Consider the following 16,577-nt stretch of genomic DNA (forward strand, 5'->3'; position numbering starts at 1 on the left):
ATAACTGTCATGAGGGAATTCAGGATCTGGTGCTCAAGATAAAACTATGAAAAGACAATATAATCCATGATAAGGAGTTGATGTTCTAACTAGAGCTATATATTTTTTGTCTGATTATTTTCTATCCACAAGATACACTTTGAGGTTGTTGAAACTGTTGATGGATTTGAGTTAAACAAAGTGAATAATTCTGACTGAAAAAAATGGTTCTGTTCTGCATTAAATACAAATTCATTATGGATACTGCTTATGATCTGAAAGAAGAAATGAAAATAATTGCTGAAGAAAAGTGTAATACGAGAGTTCTTCCTGTCCTCCAAATTAATGTCATCGTCTTTGGGTTTGTGTTTCAAGTTTGGCTGATGACTGAAATATGGTTATTCACCTAGTTGTGTGTTTACATCCAAGTAGGTATTCTATTGAGAAATCCATTTCACTGCGAGCATCTTTAAAACAAGATACCTCAAATCTAGAGCTTCTGCTCATTTCAAGTATAGGAGGAATCACTGAGATGTGCAGAAGATTTCTAATCTTAAGTGAGAGATAACACATACCTTGTTTGCTATTTTCTGGTGTTGTGATCACCCATACCATGGCCCTTTCAGGAAAAACCATAGAATGCACTTCAGAAACATTTCATTTAACATGAACAAAATGCAGCTCTTTGGAAAGGCTATAACAAGCTCTAAGTCAAATGTATTGGAAAGACTTGCTGGTTGTGGGTCCGTAGGAGTGGCCCCACTGTAGGGCTGAGCACAGCTGTAGTTAATACCAGTGTCGGGGACACAGGGTACCAGGGTTGGCCAGCAAAGATGCCAGACCCCAGACTCTTCTCTCTGCCCTCATACAAGTTGCTGGGAAAAGTATCGCTGGCAGCTACCAGAAGGTTTGTCCTGGAGGCATCTCCCCACTTGTTTGGCAGTGGCTGCACTGCTGAATTTAGCAACAGCTCCTGAAGGCTGCTGCCACTGAGGGCTTTCCGACCCACCAGGGAAGGGGGCCTAGCCGTGTACGGGGCAGCCCTTTACTGTAAAGGCAATCTCCACTCTCATTAATCCCCTCATCTGATAATGTTCCACTAATGGAGAGAATTAGAGTTGGCAGCTTTTGCCTTGCAGCTGTTCTCCTCTACCTCCTGCTAAAGAAAGGCTTCAGGGAGCCAGACTGCCAGCAGGAGATGTGCCTTCCCTTAGGCTCTGCCTTCTCCTTGCATCACCCTTGCTATCCTAGCCCCCTGGCTGTCTGTACAGCCGAGGCACCCAAATGGCTGCATTTATCTATTTCAGTGCGGTTAGGAGTCACGCAGGCTTATTTTGAAGCTTGGATGTTTCAGAGTTTCTGTTACAAATTTAAGAGTCTGATATGAACTTTACATTGCATGCTACCAGAATTGCTTAAATTTCTGTTAAATCTTTGTGTTTTTTTTTTTCTTAGCTGGTTACATGACTTTTGGAGAAGTCCTTTAAGTCATATTGTAACATTATAAATCACCTGCTGAAGGACTGGGATTCAAGGTGGTTGATTCCTCACAGTTTCTGCAAGATCAAAGGTATGGCTGTCCTCCAAAAGCAGTGATGCTTCACATCAAAGTTCACAATGAAAACTATCTCAATTTTCCTCTTTAGCATTTGGATTTGACTCCATGACAATAACATTGCAACTGGCATGTTCAGCCTTCCTTTGCGATAGGATGTGGCTGTGCTCATTAGCATGGTAAATGCAAAACCAAATGGAGCAATCCTGATTTCAAATCTTCTGTTCCTAGAATCTGTGAGTCTGTTTAAAAAAACATGAATGTCTTTAGAACTGCTATAAATATTCCTTTGGTAAATGCCCTGAGTATCTTTCAGTCCACGCTGATCCTTGTAATCACCGCCACATTGTTATGGTCATGTCTTTGAACATGCTTTTGACAGAATAAATGATGATCACCTGAGCTAGAGTTTGTAAAAAGCCTAAGCTCCAATCTACTATTTCATCAAGAGAAAAACAACATTCAGTTCATTTCTTTCTCTTTCATGCACAATGCTTTTCACTAGGACATGCTGTTTTTTTCACTAGCTTTTCTTTATTCTTTTTTCTCCATGAGCCTCACAAAAAAAATAAGTAGTGGGAAGACCATAAAGGAATTGATTTTATGTGATTCAGGTGCTGATGTCTTGGTGTGGTTTGTTATGTTGAGAGTTTTTTTCTTAGAAGAGAAAAAAAGTTAGAGAGTTGGACTCTGCTCTGCCTGAAAGTAGGAGTTCTGCAGATGTGTGATGGCTGATATTCCTGTACTTATCCTTATACAGCAGAACTAGACTTTAAAGCGTCTCAAGTTGGTATATGCAGAGAATATCAGTCATAAATACTTTTATGTCTGACTCATTTAAGCTAGAGTTGTAACTTTCACATTGCCATGTGCCTTTATATTATTGAAGTTTAAAGGAATTCCTTTCGAAGCCTAATGTTTGGCTCATGATGAAAGGAAATCAAACAGCTTATTCAGAGTTACGTTAAATAATTACATGTGTAACCCTTTAAATGCTAGATATGCAAATAGTGTTATACAGACACTTGTACAGCAAAGTCTTAAGGCAAATTCCCCCTGTCTATCCCCCTCTCCAATCCCATTCTTGTTTCTTCTTCTGAAGTTTTCTGAAACCAAAATTACCCCTAGCAAAAATAGTTTGATTAGAAAAAATCCATTTTAATTCCTGAAAAAGATGTTTGTAGCAAAGGACCCTGTTCTGTTCACAATGCTATTGCTGACATCATTGGAAATTCAACTGAATTGAAGACTGACAGGATTATTCCCTATTTCTCATGGTACTTGCTGTGACCTCTAGTAATGTAGACTTTTACAGGTGGGAAAATGTACATATGAGTTGTAAATATACCTATGCTGGTAGTCACAGATCATGAGATACAATTGCTGCTGTTTGTCTCTTACCGAAGTGGGTACATCAGCAGAGACTTCAGAAGGTACTAGGGCGGCAAATGATGCTGAACCTGGGCAGGGGGACCTCTATCTGGGCAAAATATTTATGAATTCAGCAACATATCTCAACCTATAGTAATCTTTTCTTGTGTTAGCTGACCTACCCATGCCGATGTTATGTCAACCTTTTGCATAGTAGGAGCTGAAAACTTCAGTCCTGCAAAGGATCTAGGCCTAGCTGAGTCATCCAAGGTAATTTAGGCATTGCTTGGATTTATATCCTCTGTTCCATCTCCTCTTCAGGTTAATATGCAGGATTATCTATTTAGAATCTGTCATTTCACTCAAGCCCTTAAAAAGGAGATTCACACTACAGAGGGACAAATTTTCAAAATATTATGAAGTATCTTTTATGAGATCATGTTTGTATGCTAACTTTTGATTAACTTAATTGCTGTCTGCAGCTAAAGACAGTCAGAAAAAATTACCTCTTTCATGGGTTCACATACTTCAAGGAAAACACTGGACTTCATTGTATTAGAGTATTTTTGGCTTCTTTGTTGCCTTGAATCAGGAAAATTTGTTGTCAAAATATGTGAGCAAATATCATAAAGCCTGGGACAAGGAGCAAAAATTTCTCTAATCTCAGAGAAGATTAAGTTTAAAATCTGGGCTATTCAGATCAGATTTTGTTTGTTTGTTTGTTTGCATCTTTTTTTTTTTTTTTCTTTCCCTTTATTTGATCCAAAATAATCTTTCCTTACAAAGTCTTTTTTTTCTGGCAAAACTCCATCTGTCTTCAGTTTGGTTTGCAAAAGCTTGTGTTTAGGTACCACAAAACATGCCTGCCTTCACTGAAAGCTTTGCCTGTATAAAAATTGCAATATTTGACCTTAATGTACAAGACCAGGAATGGTCATGAACTAGTTTAGATCAAATGCAGGGCAAAGTTTTTGCATTCTGTAATTTTAAGAACACATAAATGTACCAGTATGGATTTATGTATTTTTCCTATTTTTAAAACATTCTGGAGAAGAATACAAAAGGTAGAAAGAACTGTATTTCTGAGCCTCAAACAAAACTGTAGCACTGTGAGAACTGGAAACAAACAAATGTATTTTTAGGTGCTCGTTACTATGATGTTACTCTTTTGTTTAGATCACACTAATATGACCATTTCTTATTGTTGTCATTCACTTTCTAAATATTTTACAAAAGGGAATAAACCAGATACATTTTTGACAAAGTGCTGTTGCATGCAAGGGCACTCACAGTTTGTTTATAGCATACCAAAAGCCCTTGGTTAATGAAACATTTCAAGGCTAATGAACCAAAACTTTGCACCAAACAGACAACGGCTGCAAACGCTTTCTTGTCTGTGTTTGTCAAAGTTCACGTTTCAGCTGTGCCCTCTGCTCCACCCACTCTGAGCTGCTGCAGATAAAACAACGTTTTGGATTGACAAGTCGAGTCTGCCAGATTAGCTTTCTAAGAAAAAGCTGCAGCAAGTCATGCTATTAACTCTTCTGAGGCAAATATGCTCTTGCTTTTGGGACAAATTGGCTACTACTACGGGGCCAAGCTGCTGTCCTGTTCCCCTGAAGTTTTAATGTCTTATCGATGAGTGTCATGCAAGGTCTAGGACGAGTGATGAGAAAGTACCATCTCCAAAGAGGGATTTCACATGGATGATATGTTCTAGTGGTTCCAACTGCATAAAATCAGAGGTTGGCTGTTGAGAAGATGGTTAGCTTGGTAATGCTGATACTATTTCAAGACATTTGACTATGTTATTAGGATATAATCCATTTTGGAAACAGAGTTTTATGATGGCCACTTCAAAACTCAGTCATGACCAAAGCAATCCAAGGTCTTTATCCTGCAAGTCTGTAAGAGGCCAAGTAAGCATCCATGACAAAATCTTGATCCAAGACTGAGTGTTTAAGGCACTACTCTGGAGATCTATGTTCACTTCTGTGGTTCTGATTTTCTTTGTGGCCTTGAGTAAAGCACTCTTGTTACAAGACTTTTTCTATCTGTGTTTTGCATAGTGTCTGGCAAAGACAGATTTGGGCACCCAAGCAACACTCCAAGTATGTAAGCTATCGCATCAATCAATCTAGAACTATCTTCCACACTGAGCAGAAGGCAGGTTTTATCCTGCCACCCTGCATATACATAGAGTAAGAAAAAGATGTAAGCAGAGAATGGGCCAGTGTAGAGGGAGATAAGTCTAGATTTTTTTCTGGTTCATGCTGAAGATGATAGCCACAAAGTCATGGTTGCATCTAACTGTTAACAGCCCAAAGGCCCTTGATGCTGTGAACGTCCTATGAATGCAAGATCAGATTTGTGTCATTGCTGCTGCCCATCTCAGGTCATCATCCCTACAGTGTTCCTCACCTGGGCTGTTGTCAGGAATCTAATCCCTCTTGTTTAGAAGGAATGTTCCTTTGCATGTGAATCTGAAAACATACATTAACACAAACAGTTGCTTATTTTGATGAATGTAGTGTTTGTAATGTGATCAAGGGTAAATACTCTGAGCAAATTCTTGTCAAAATACTAGTATTTCATGGTTGTCCCTATTGTTCACATAAGTCAGTAGATTGCCTGCTTCAGAAGAAGGCAGAGACAAACATCGGGTATTTCAGAAGATACTTTTTGAACAAGGTCTTCTGTATCAATAGGCTGTCCTAACAGCTCACTGCAAGACAGGAGGTGAAGATCAAAAAAACATCAGCCTGTTTCTACCACCTACAATGGAAGGGATTTGGTACAAGGAAATCTGAGAGATTAACTATTCAGGAAGAAAGGTCTATGATGGGAAAGTGGACTGCAGTGACAAAGAAGAGACTCACGTTCTTTATTCAGCATAGTACTGTTATTCTCTTATGTTCAAAAAAGGACACTTTTATCATCACAATTGCAGGCAAACACTCTGTATATCATTGTCCAACTGTTATTAGAGTTTTGACTCTTAAATAAACCCATTCCTTGTCCATCGTGCTATAGTTACTTTTCATAACAGACCCACCCCCCCAAAATAATCATCTTCTCTGAAAATAATAGCTGTGTACAGGTGACACATTTTTAAGAAAGTTTATTATCTTTCAGGCTGGAAAGGTTATTCCTACTAGTTTTGAATCTGAGACAACCATCTTCACCAGCCATAATGAACAGGCCCTGTCTGGAGTAGAGAGACAGTATCTTTAGCCTAGTTTTCTCCCAGGAACACGTTTGAGTGTGGGTTCTGGTTTGGTAGTAGAGCTCTCTGATGTGTATCAACAGAAACATGGGAGTGGGGTTTTTTTATCACCATCATTTGTAGATGTAGTCCAAGTTAGTATTGGGTAAGCCTACTACATACAGTGTCAAATATGAATAAATTCACCTGCTTATTCTGAACCCCTATTATTCTGTAGCCCATTTTTTTTCCTGGCTTGTCGCTTCATTAATGTGTGATGTACTTTTGACGCATAGTATATTCAGATGAAATTCAATAATTGCTTTTTCTTTAACTGAAAACAGTGAAATCTCACCGTTGAGAAGTGGAATAGATACCCATCATATAGCAAGAGTATTGTCACGTTGAATAGCAGGCAGAGATTATCCTCAGCATGCAATAGAAAAGCCCTTTTTAGATGACATCCAAGGTGATCTTCTGAGTTGTTTTTCCCAGGTTATGTCCTTCAGGAATAAAAGATGGAAAGGCAGAAAATCAGTGAATGACTAGGAATTGGTGCTAAAATATGCTGTTCACTGGCCACCCTCCAGTTCTTTGTCTCTCCCACAAAGCCTTGCAGGAGATACTCCTGCATTTTGCTAGGGACAGAAGCCACTCCTCCTAGGGACAGAGGCTACTGCAGCAGAAATAAGTAAGTTCTCTTAATAACGGCTGTGTTTGGAGAAAAGTGAAAAAGATGAGAGATTTTTTTCATTTTAGTTCTTTGGTGAAACAAGCTATCTCTGAGCGTGACAGAGATCCCGGCTTTTTGTCATGCTGCTTTGCTTTATGACATTACTGTTATCATTATTCTGTTCCCTGCATTGCACCAGCTGACAAACCCCCCAGTGAATACGAATACAGATGCCAAGGGCAATATAGAGGAGATGTCATCTTGCCTTGTTTGATACAACCCTCTATATCTGTATCTATAATGTATTGGTAAAATTCTGTTCAATACAGTGAAAGCTGAGAGATCCCTTGAGATAGAGATGAAGATCTGAAATATGTTTCTTCATGAGAAGTTTGCAGGGAGTACATAGATAGGACATATCATGCAAGGAGATTCATTTTAGCAAAAACAAATGTCTGTGAGGCCATAATTATTTTGTGAAGCTACAAAAGCAGCCTGAGGTTTTATTCTATGGAAGCCCAGAAATTGAGACAGCGGAATATAACCAGTTGCTGTCTGATCTTTCACTCTTTGGAGCTAAACCTAAGACCTGAGACTTCAAAAGTGAATATTGATTGTGAGTATTCAGCTTGAAACTCCTTCAAAGTAACATGCTTTAAAAAGTAGCAGTGGATTGAAAGAAGGGACCCCTGAATTTCTGCATATCGGGCATTTTCTAAGTGGCTTAAGCTACTCACCTTAGATCAGATCAAACCCAAAGGTTTCCCAAATGATTTTACTCATGACTAAAGGTGAACAGTACAATGCAAATGCACTACGAATAATCACAAAGCACCTTTTATGTGCGCTGTATGTCTGTGCTTAATTCTGAAATCACAAGTATTTTCAAGCCATATTAGCAAAAAAGTAATTTTGTATTTGGGCGTTTTACTATGAAATCATTTACTGTGTGAAATCTTCTCTCATTTTGCATGACAAAGGCAAACAAGATTAAGTGTGTTGAATCATTTCCAAATACTTCTCTTCAAGAGCCAAATAATGCACAAAGGCAATATTTACAATATTTTTAACATAAATATTGCAAGAAACCCAAAGAGTGAATATTTTACATTTAAAAGAACTCTGCTTCATTAAATTGGTAAGTCAATTAACTGAGGAAAGTATGTAGCTGATATTTATTTTAAATATGAAAGACATTTTACATATTTTAATTTTTTTATGATATTCTGCTGTGAAATAGGAGTCCATAATTATCTGTCAAAGCCACTGACTTACTGGGGTTTTTTTTCCAAAAGCTACTCCATAATAAAGTGCTACTGTCATAATAGCTATTCTGCTTTTCTCTCTGATGTTCTTTCTGACTTGGAAGACTAATAGGTATTGAATACAACTCAATAGAATCAGCTTCTGTGTAAGGCTAATACAGGTGTTTAACTGGAAAAGAATACTGTTTAAAAAGGATTAAAATTGAAGCAGGAAGTATTTTGTGCCAAAAATATTGTGCTTAAGGTTGCTTATGATCTTGGAGCTGATGTTTCAGACAAAGGTTTACTTTCATTTGGGTGGAATGATTCTGTATCTTATCATCCTTTCAAACACATACATAGAAATATTAGAAAGCCCAGCCAAATAGATGTCCACACCCCATATTTTGGCAATTTTGAGAAAGTGACACCTGGACAAACATCTGGGCAGCCTAATCTGTCAGTGTTAGTGAAAGTCAACTAGAAAGGTCAAAAATGCTGTAGACAATTGAAATTCTTTGATTTAACAATATAGCTTAAACTTGTGGGGAAGGCTGTTTCAAAGAAATGCAGTGAAAGTTGAATGGAATTTAATAATACAAGGAAATTACAATGATCCGTGGAGAAGGTTCTGTTTTAGCCTGGCGCTGGCAGGTTTTCAGTGTTGTCTCTCAGCTTCCCAGTCACGTCAATTCACCCCACGGGTATCCCAAGGGAAAGAATGCATGCCCTACCATGGGCAGGTAGGTGCACAGCTGTGCTCTCATGAAGAATGAGACCAGATTTTGAAAAACCTAGCATATCCTCTGAAAAATATGGGATTGCTTTTCTGTACCAGTCTCTGATAGTAAAGTTCTGTTCCTTCAGCATCTAGATAATGCTGTGCATGAACCAGTATGTTTCAAGGCACAGCAGAGCTAGAGAAGACACTGAGATGGTGGTTTTGCTTTATTGCTACAAAGCTCTACTTAAAGTCCATAATTAAAGGAGAACTTGGTGGTCTTATACCCTCACTGTCCTTCCTCGACAGAGGTTCCTCCAGGGCTGGAGAGAGACTGAGGAACACAGAACATGCCTAAGTTGTCCCAGTTTCCCTGCATCATCCTGTAGGCTTCAATACTCTCTGAAGTCTCCATCATGGTTTATCCTTCTATATCAGGATATTCCTTTTTCACCTGAAGTGGTGCTTGTCTAAGCCACGATGCCACATTTTACAAAGGTCTGTCGGTCATCCATATGGTTTACATCTACTTTGTGTACTGTTGTCAAGCGTCTTGTACTCTTTTAAAGAGCAGAATGTCTTTTCACATTGTAGGTAACGGGATCAACCTAGAGGTTTTGCCTAAGGAACAGATTTCTTTTCTTTAATAAGATATTAAATGTTATTTCATCTTTGGCCAACCATGTGACATTTCATCTGTGATGAAGAACTCAGCCTAGGCCTGAGATCTGACCATATTTTGCATTTTTGTTGGAACTTGATTGTAGACTAAAACCAAAGGGGGAATGTAGTCTAAAAGGGATTAGTTTTGCAGAGCGAAACGGTGAAGCAGGTAAGAAATACTATTTCTGAAACCTGAACTTCTGGGACCCTTTTTAGTCTGATCTGATCTTCGGACTTCAGAGATGAGGTCACCTACTTGGCCACCATGTACTGGCAGAACTACTTACATTGAATTCATTCCAGCTTGCTGCACACACACAAAGCAGGTATTTTCCCCTCCTCATGTTGCAAAGCATGGTACCCTAAAAGTGGTTAGTCTGGTTTCAGCAAAACTCTGCATGAGTAAGACAGGGTTAATCTTGCTCTTCATTAGCAGAAAAATGCTACTATGGAATTCCTCATGGAACATGAAGTTTCTGTCATGAGGATGCTTATTTTGACATATACCCTGTAACATCTTACTGGCAAGAAGGGAAACCAATTCATTTTTTGAACAAATGTGGTACTAGGAACATGCCACATGTACCCAGAGCTTGGCTCCTGCTGCCCACCATCCCCAAAGTTATGCTACCATTTACTTTGTAGAGTAACAACAGTGTTTCAAATGCTTCCATCCTGGCTGTTAAATTTATGAAGATTATGACTGCTTTGCACCTGCCAAGCAAATGGACATTGTCCTTCTAATTGGATGTCTAATTGGAGCACAATTTCTTTTGCACACGTTTTCAGTTTTCAACAGGTGGCACTAAAGAGCCAATAAATGATTCTGTTCCCAGACTCCAGCATGCAAACTCCTGGGCAGGCACTTTTATGTGTTTATCTATTTAAATATGGTATTATAATTCCAACATAATTAGTCATGTAATTGAATTGCATGACCGCATCCATCCAAGACATTTGCATGTACGGTTAATTAGGATTTACCTAAAAGCACTCTTTTTGTTCTCTATTTCCTACAAGTTAAATTACTCAAGGATGGATTAGATGCTGATTTAATTTTGAAAGTGTTATAATACATATATTTGGAGAAACATAAGTCTGCAGAGCTGGTAAGCAGCAGCCAAACAAAGATTTCTTTTTCTTCTCCTTTCTGTTTTTATAATGCTGCTAAAGGCCAGTGTTCAAGAGTATAACCAACAAGAGACACCCTTGCTGTGGTCCTAGAGAAGTAAAAGTCTATAATATCTTCCTTAGTCACCTTCATTTTAGCAGAAGTATGATTCACAAAAGCAGAATGGCTTTGCATGTACCACTAAGTTTCAATCTCCCTCCAGCACAATTTTAAATCTACACGTTCCTGATGGTTGCAATGCATTTGTCAACTTGGATTCTTGGACAATCGTGGGCAGACAATGAAACTGCTAAAGACATTGTAAGGAAACAGCTCTATTTTCATACAAAATGTTTACATCCATGTTAGTTACAGGAGCAAGCGGAGACCCACCTTGAGATGTGTTGTGCTATGTCAAATGGGAAATGAAATACTATGAATGTCCCAGAAATGCAAAATTAGCTTTGACGACCTGTCCAGACTGGTAATAAAACAAAATACCTCAGAAAGAGGAAATATGGCTTTTGCTTCTTAATTGTTTGACAAAGCTATTGTACTTTACTACATATGTGTTTGCTTCATTATTGACTGCTATAGAGCAGTGAAACACTTCTTTTACTCTTTCTGTTGTCATCCAGTTGCAACCAATACAGAATGTACTTGGTCACTTCCAGAAGAATAAGCACAGTTAAAGAAAAATTTTGAAAATCTAACTGAGATGTATGTGAAGAACTATAAATACAACTGTGCAAACACAAACAAAAGCAGACATCTCATTTTGCATATGGGTGTGTTAAAATTAAAATACATTGTGCTTTAGTACTGGAAGTTTGAAGATTTTTTTTCCTGAAAGCTATATGGAGAACAGTAAAAATGGTACCAAGATAACCTGTGTCGATAAATAATTTCATAAGTAGGATAAAGCACACTAATGTTGCAACTTTGCAGTGTAAAAGGGAGGAGTAGGCCAACATTCCCCATTTCTGTGTAGCTTTTGAATTGACCTTAGCTTTGCAGCTCTTTCTTTTAAACAAATTATCTCCTGTACCTCCTCTATGAGCTCTTTTAGTCCACAGTGTCTCAGAAGCCTTTTGTTCTGTGAATGGCTTCAGATGGGAGAAATAGTAGACTGGTTTAAAATTGTTCCTCTCTGAGATCTCTATCCTCTTTTTTCTTCTACTTCCAAATTGCTTTTTCCTTCCTTTTCTTCCTTTTGTTTTTTCATGTGTGTGGGGTGGGTGTACTTTTATCAATATTTTATTCCTTTAGAAAAGCTCACCCTATACTTCCAGAGGTGTAAATAGTGAGTCCCCAAGGGGCACACTGGCTGCAGATCATGTCTTTAATAAGTATTCCTCATCTGGAATTGCAACGTGCTTATCTTCAGCCTTATCTATACACTTATGTTTAAAATGCTTTGTTGGACAGAATGCAAGGAGGCTCAGTTCTCTGCTGAATTGTAGATGAAAGAACTGGGGGCACATGTGTGTATATATTTAAGCTGTGGCAACTAATGGATAGTACTGTGTCTGACAGTTACATAATAGAAAGATGCTTACAGCTAAGGAAGAATTAGAAGAAATAATCATAGAATCATAGAATAACCAGGTTGGAAGAGATCCACCGGACAATCGAGTCCAACCATTCCTATCAAACACTAAACCATGCCCCTTAGCACCTCGTCCACCCGTGCCGTAAACACCTCCAGGGAAGGTGAATCAACCACCTCCCTGGGCAGCCTCTGCCAGTGCCCAATCACCCTTTCTGTGAATAATTTTTTCCTAATGTCCAGCCTAAACCTCCCCTGGTGGAGCTTGGGGCCATTTCCTCTTGTCCTGTCCCCTGTCACTTGGGAGAAGAGGCCAGCTCCCTCCTCTCTACAACCTCCTTTCAGGTAGCTGTAGAGAGCAATGAGGTCTCCCCTCAGCCTCCTCTTCTCCAGGCTAAACAACCCCAGCTCTTTCCGCCGCTCCTCATAAGACCTGCTCTCCAGCCCCCTCACCAGCTTCATTGCTCTTCTCTGGACTCGCTCCAGAGCCTCAACATCCTTCTTGTGGTGAGGGGCCCAGAACTGAACACAGGATTCGAGCAGCGGTCTCACCAGTGCCGAGTACAGAGGGAGAATAACCTCCCTGGACCTGCTGGTCACGCTGTTTCTGATACAAGCCAAGATGCCATTGGCCTTCTTGGCCACCTGGACACACTGCTGGCTCATATTCAGTCACTGTCAACCAACACCCCCAGGTCCCTCTCCTCCAGGCAGCTTTCTAGACAGACTTCTCCTAGTCTGTAGAACTGCACAGGGTTGTTGTGCCCCAAGTGCAGGACCCGGCATTTGGCCTTGTTAAACCTCATGCCATTGGACTCTGCCCAGCGGTCCAGCCTGTTCAGATCCCTTTGCAGAGCCTCCCTACCCTCCAGCAGATCCACACTTCCACCCAGCTTAGTGTCATATGCAGAGTTGCTAAGGGTGCACTCGATGCCTTCATCCAGGTCATTGATAAAGACGTTGAACAGGGCTGGACCCAGCACTGAGCCCTGGGGAACCCCACTTGTCACTGGCCTCCAGCTGGATTTCACACCATTTCCCACCACTCTCTGGGCCCGGCCAGCCAACCAGTTTTCCACCCAGGAGAGTGTGCGCCTGTCCAGGCCAGAGGCTGACAGTTTCCGAAGCAGAACGCTGTGAGAAACTGTGTCAAAGGCTTTACTGAAGTCCAGGAAGACCACATCCACAGCCTTTCCCTCATCCAGCAGCCGAGTCACTTTGTCATAGAAGGCGATCAGGTTAGTAATTAAGAGAATGAAACAAAATTAAAACAAAAGGACTAGAAAGAAACTAATCTTTCTTAATGACTAGGTCATTTAAAATTCAGCAGGGGTGAGTTTGTAGTGTAGCCTAACATACAATTTTCCAGTAGCCCAGGGGACCACTGGAGCTGTGTCCCAACAACCTGCGCTCTCTCTAGTTTATTAAACAAGCTGAGCAAGGTACTGTGCTCCCATCTCCTGAAACTCTGCTGTTTCCCATTTTGTTTTATGAGATAAAGTCATCATTTGCAAATATATTTTTTTGCTTGTCTGTGACTTTAGAGAGTATGATCTGCTGACAGTCCATTCACGTCCAACGGCGATGGATGCAGCAGAGCTGATGACATGTAATATACTATATACAGCTTTTGATGGTCCATGAAAACACGAAAGGTCCAGAATCACATCCATATTTCAACAACTTGCCTAAGCTGAAACAGTGGACTATAATTCAAGCATCTGATAAATGTTTGTAAGCCTCTAAAAAGCACAAGGTCAGGAAACTCTACCTTAAAAACTTTTTAAAAAGAGAAGAACTATAACACTGAGCTTAATTTTTGGAACTAACTGACTCCTACTTTGTTACCTGGTAGAGGGTTTGAAGTTCTGAAAGCTGAGAGTGTAGCATTTAAATTTGTCTAGAAAAAAAAATGAAGAGGTTTTACTTTGGCAGCAATTTGTTATCTGCAATATAAAAGGCAAGTAAGGCAATAATTCCCCAGGTGCTGACTGGCAAGAGGTCAGATTGCTGGAAACAGAAGGATACTGAAAACCAGATGAGAAGAAGGGGAAGTCAGTAGTGTCTTTGCTAAAATCTAATTAGGAAATAGCATCTTTTACTTTGCTCTGGAAAGAGCAGAAACTATCAGTGAAATATCAGCAAACAGTTTGGCATCTTCAAAGATGTTAATTAAGTAAAATTTGGAAAGTGCTTTGAAGATGAAAAATGGCAGGGAGTGCTAAGTATCACTATTAGCAGGACCAATGTGTCAACTGATGTTGTCTGTCTGCATAGTATTGGGTGAACACTTGGGTAATTAAGGTAAAATGAATAGCTTTGCCTGGTCGATTTATTGGATAAAGCATGTTTCGTTGCTAGCTGAAGCAAGATGTGGTATCTGAGCAACTAACAGACCTGGAAAGTGAACATCAAACATATTCTGTTGTTTCATGAGCTGCCACTAGCAATGGCTTTTTCTTACTTTGTGAGTCTGTCTTATATTCTCTCAATAACCTGACAGTGATTTGTTTTTTTCATAGCATTTAGTAGTTATTAAACTTATGACTATTAGTTTGACATCATACCTGCCATCACTAAAGGCTTGCATGCTGTTGGAAGTAAGGCAATAGCCCATATTCCACATTTAATTTTTCCATCTTACTAATATTTTAATGCTAAAACATTTATGTAATTAATTGGGCAAAAACTGAGGTAGCAAAGGATTGCAGTTGCTGACCCTGAGGTGTTATTGAAACCTCTCTCTACAGTCTGCAAGTGCACTTCAGCCCCTGCGTTATTACTTTTGTCATGGACTGACCATGATTTGCTACAACCTCCAGGATATGAAAAAGAGGTATATCATAAGCTTTTATTGTACTTTTGCTGTACCAAACAGAATTTACATGAGTAGCATAAGTTAATTTGCAAAATGTCAGTGTTTATTTTGACTTAACTTAATAAAACCCCCAGAGTACAGCCCAACACACATCACAGCTGCTCCACACGCACGCAGTTAAACTAGGGATGTTTATAGCTTGGCAGGGCAGCAGCTCCAAGTACCAGTCTCAGCAATGGGTCTGGTGCCACGTGGGCAGGAGCAGCAGACCAGGACTCGCTTGGAGAGCATGATCATGCAGACACTCCAGTAGGAAGGTCTAGGTTTCTCAAATGTTTGGCTCTATTACAAAATCAAGTTTAGGGGCAGCTTAAACTGGCCCACGTGATGGTCCAGAAAACAGGAGGAGTACTTGTACTGTATTTGGTCTCAGCTGAGAGAGAGCAGTAAATGGGAGGTTTCTACCAGTGTTTGACTAAGCTTTAATCAGCTAAGAAATTGTTGCACATACTGCTTTCCAGCTGCGGCTGTTTGCTTCCATTTATATCTAGTGTGAGGACAGCGCAGACAACCGTAGCACACGCTGATGTGATCAGTGTAACCACTTGCTCGGCTTGTGAGCAGTAGCTTTGGCTTTGGGCTGCAGACTGCAAACTCGGTTTCATAACTGAGCAGGGATTACTGAGCATCGCTTTCTGTTAAACATATTCTCTTTTTTATTTTAAAAGTGGAAAAAATCTCCTGACACATTTCACGTAGGAGAGCACCAGATGAGCATCGCTGAGGTAGGCACTGGCAGAATGGTGTCACTCTCTGGCAATGAACAAAAAACTAAACCAAGCCAGCATTCAAATCTTCTTGTTTGTTGGTTTGTTTGTTTTCCTAAATGCACTGTCAACCAATTAATATTGTAAAGGTAAATTCTGCATTCCTATGTTCTGTAAATTTTAGAAGCAGTGGATACCATGGAGCTCAAGGGAAAAAAGGATGGAGCAGGCCTGGCTGTGTTAGCTATGACAGTTCTGCACATAAATAACGTAAGAATATCCCCAGTGGCCAATAATGCAAACTAATGCAAAGGGATCTGAACAGGCTGGACCGCTGGGCTGAGGCCAATGGCATGAGGTTTAACAAGGCCAAGCGCTGGGTCCTGCACTTGGGGCACAACAACCCTGTGCAGTTCTACAGACTAGGAGAAGTCTGTCTAGAAAGCTGCCTGGAGGAGAGGGACCTGGGGGTGTTGGTTGACAGTGACTGAACATGAGCCAGCAGTGTGCCCAGGTGGCCAAGAAGGCCAATGGCATCTTGGCTTGTATCAGAAACGGCGTGACCAGCAGGTCCAGGGAGGTTATTCTCCCTCTGTACTCGGCACTGGTGAGACCACTGCTCGAATCCTGTGTTCAGTTCTGGGCCCCTCACCACAAGAAGGATGTTGAGGCTCTGGAGCGAGTCCAGAGAAGAGCAACAAAGCTGGTGAGGGGGCTGGAGAACAGGTCTTATGAGGAGCGGCTGAAAGAGCTGGGGTTGTTTAGCCTGGAGAAGAGGAGGCTGAGGGGACACCTCATTGCTCTCTACAACTACCTGAAAGGAGGTTGTAGAGAGGAGGGTGCTGGCCTCTTCTCCCAAGTGACAGGGGACAGGACAAGAGGGAATGGCCTCAAGCTCCGCCAGGGGAGATTTAGGCTGGA

This window comes from Phaenicophaeus curvirostris, chromosome 6 (assembly GCF_032191515.1).
Source record: "Phaenicophaeus curvirostris isolate KB17595 chromosome 6, BPBGC_Pcur_1.0, whole genome shotgun sequence".
Lineage (NCBI taxonomy): Eukaryota > Metazoa > Chordata > Aves > Cuculiformes > Cuculidae > Phaenicophaeus > Phaenicophaeus curvirostris.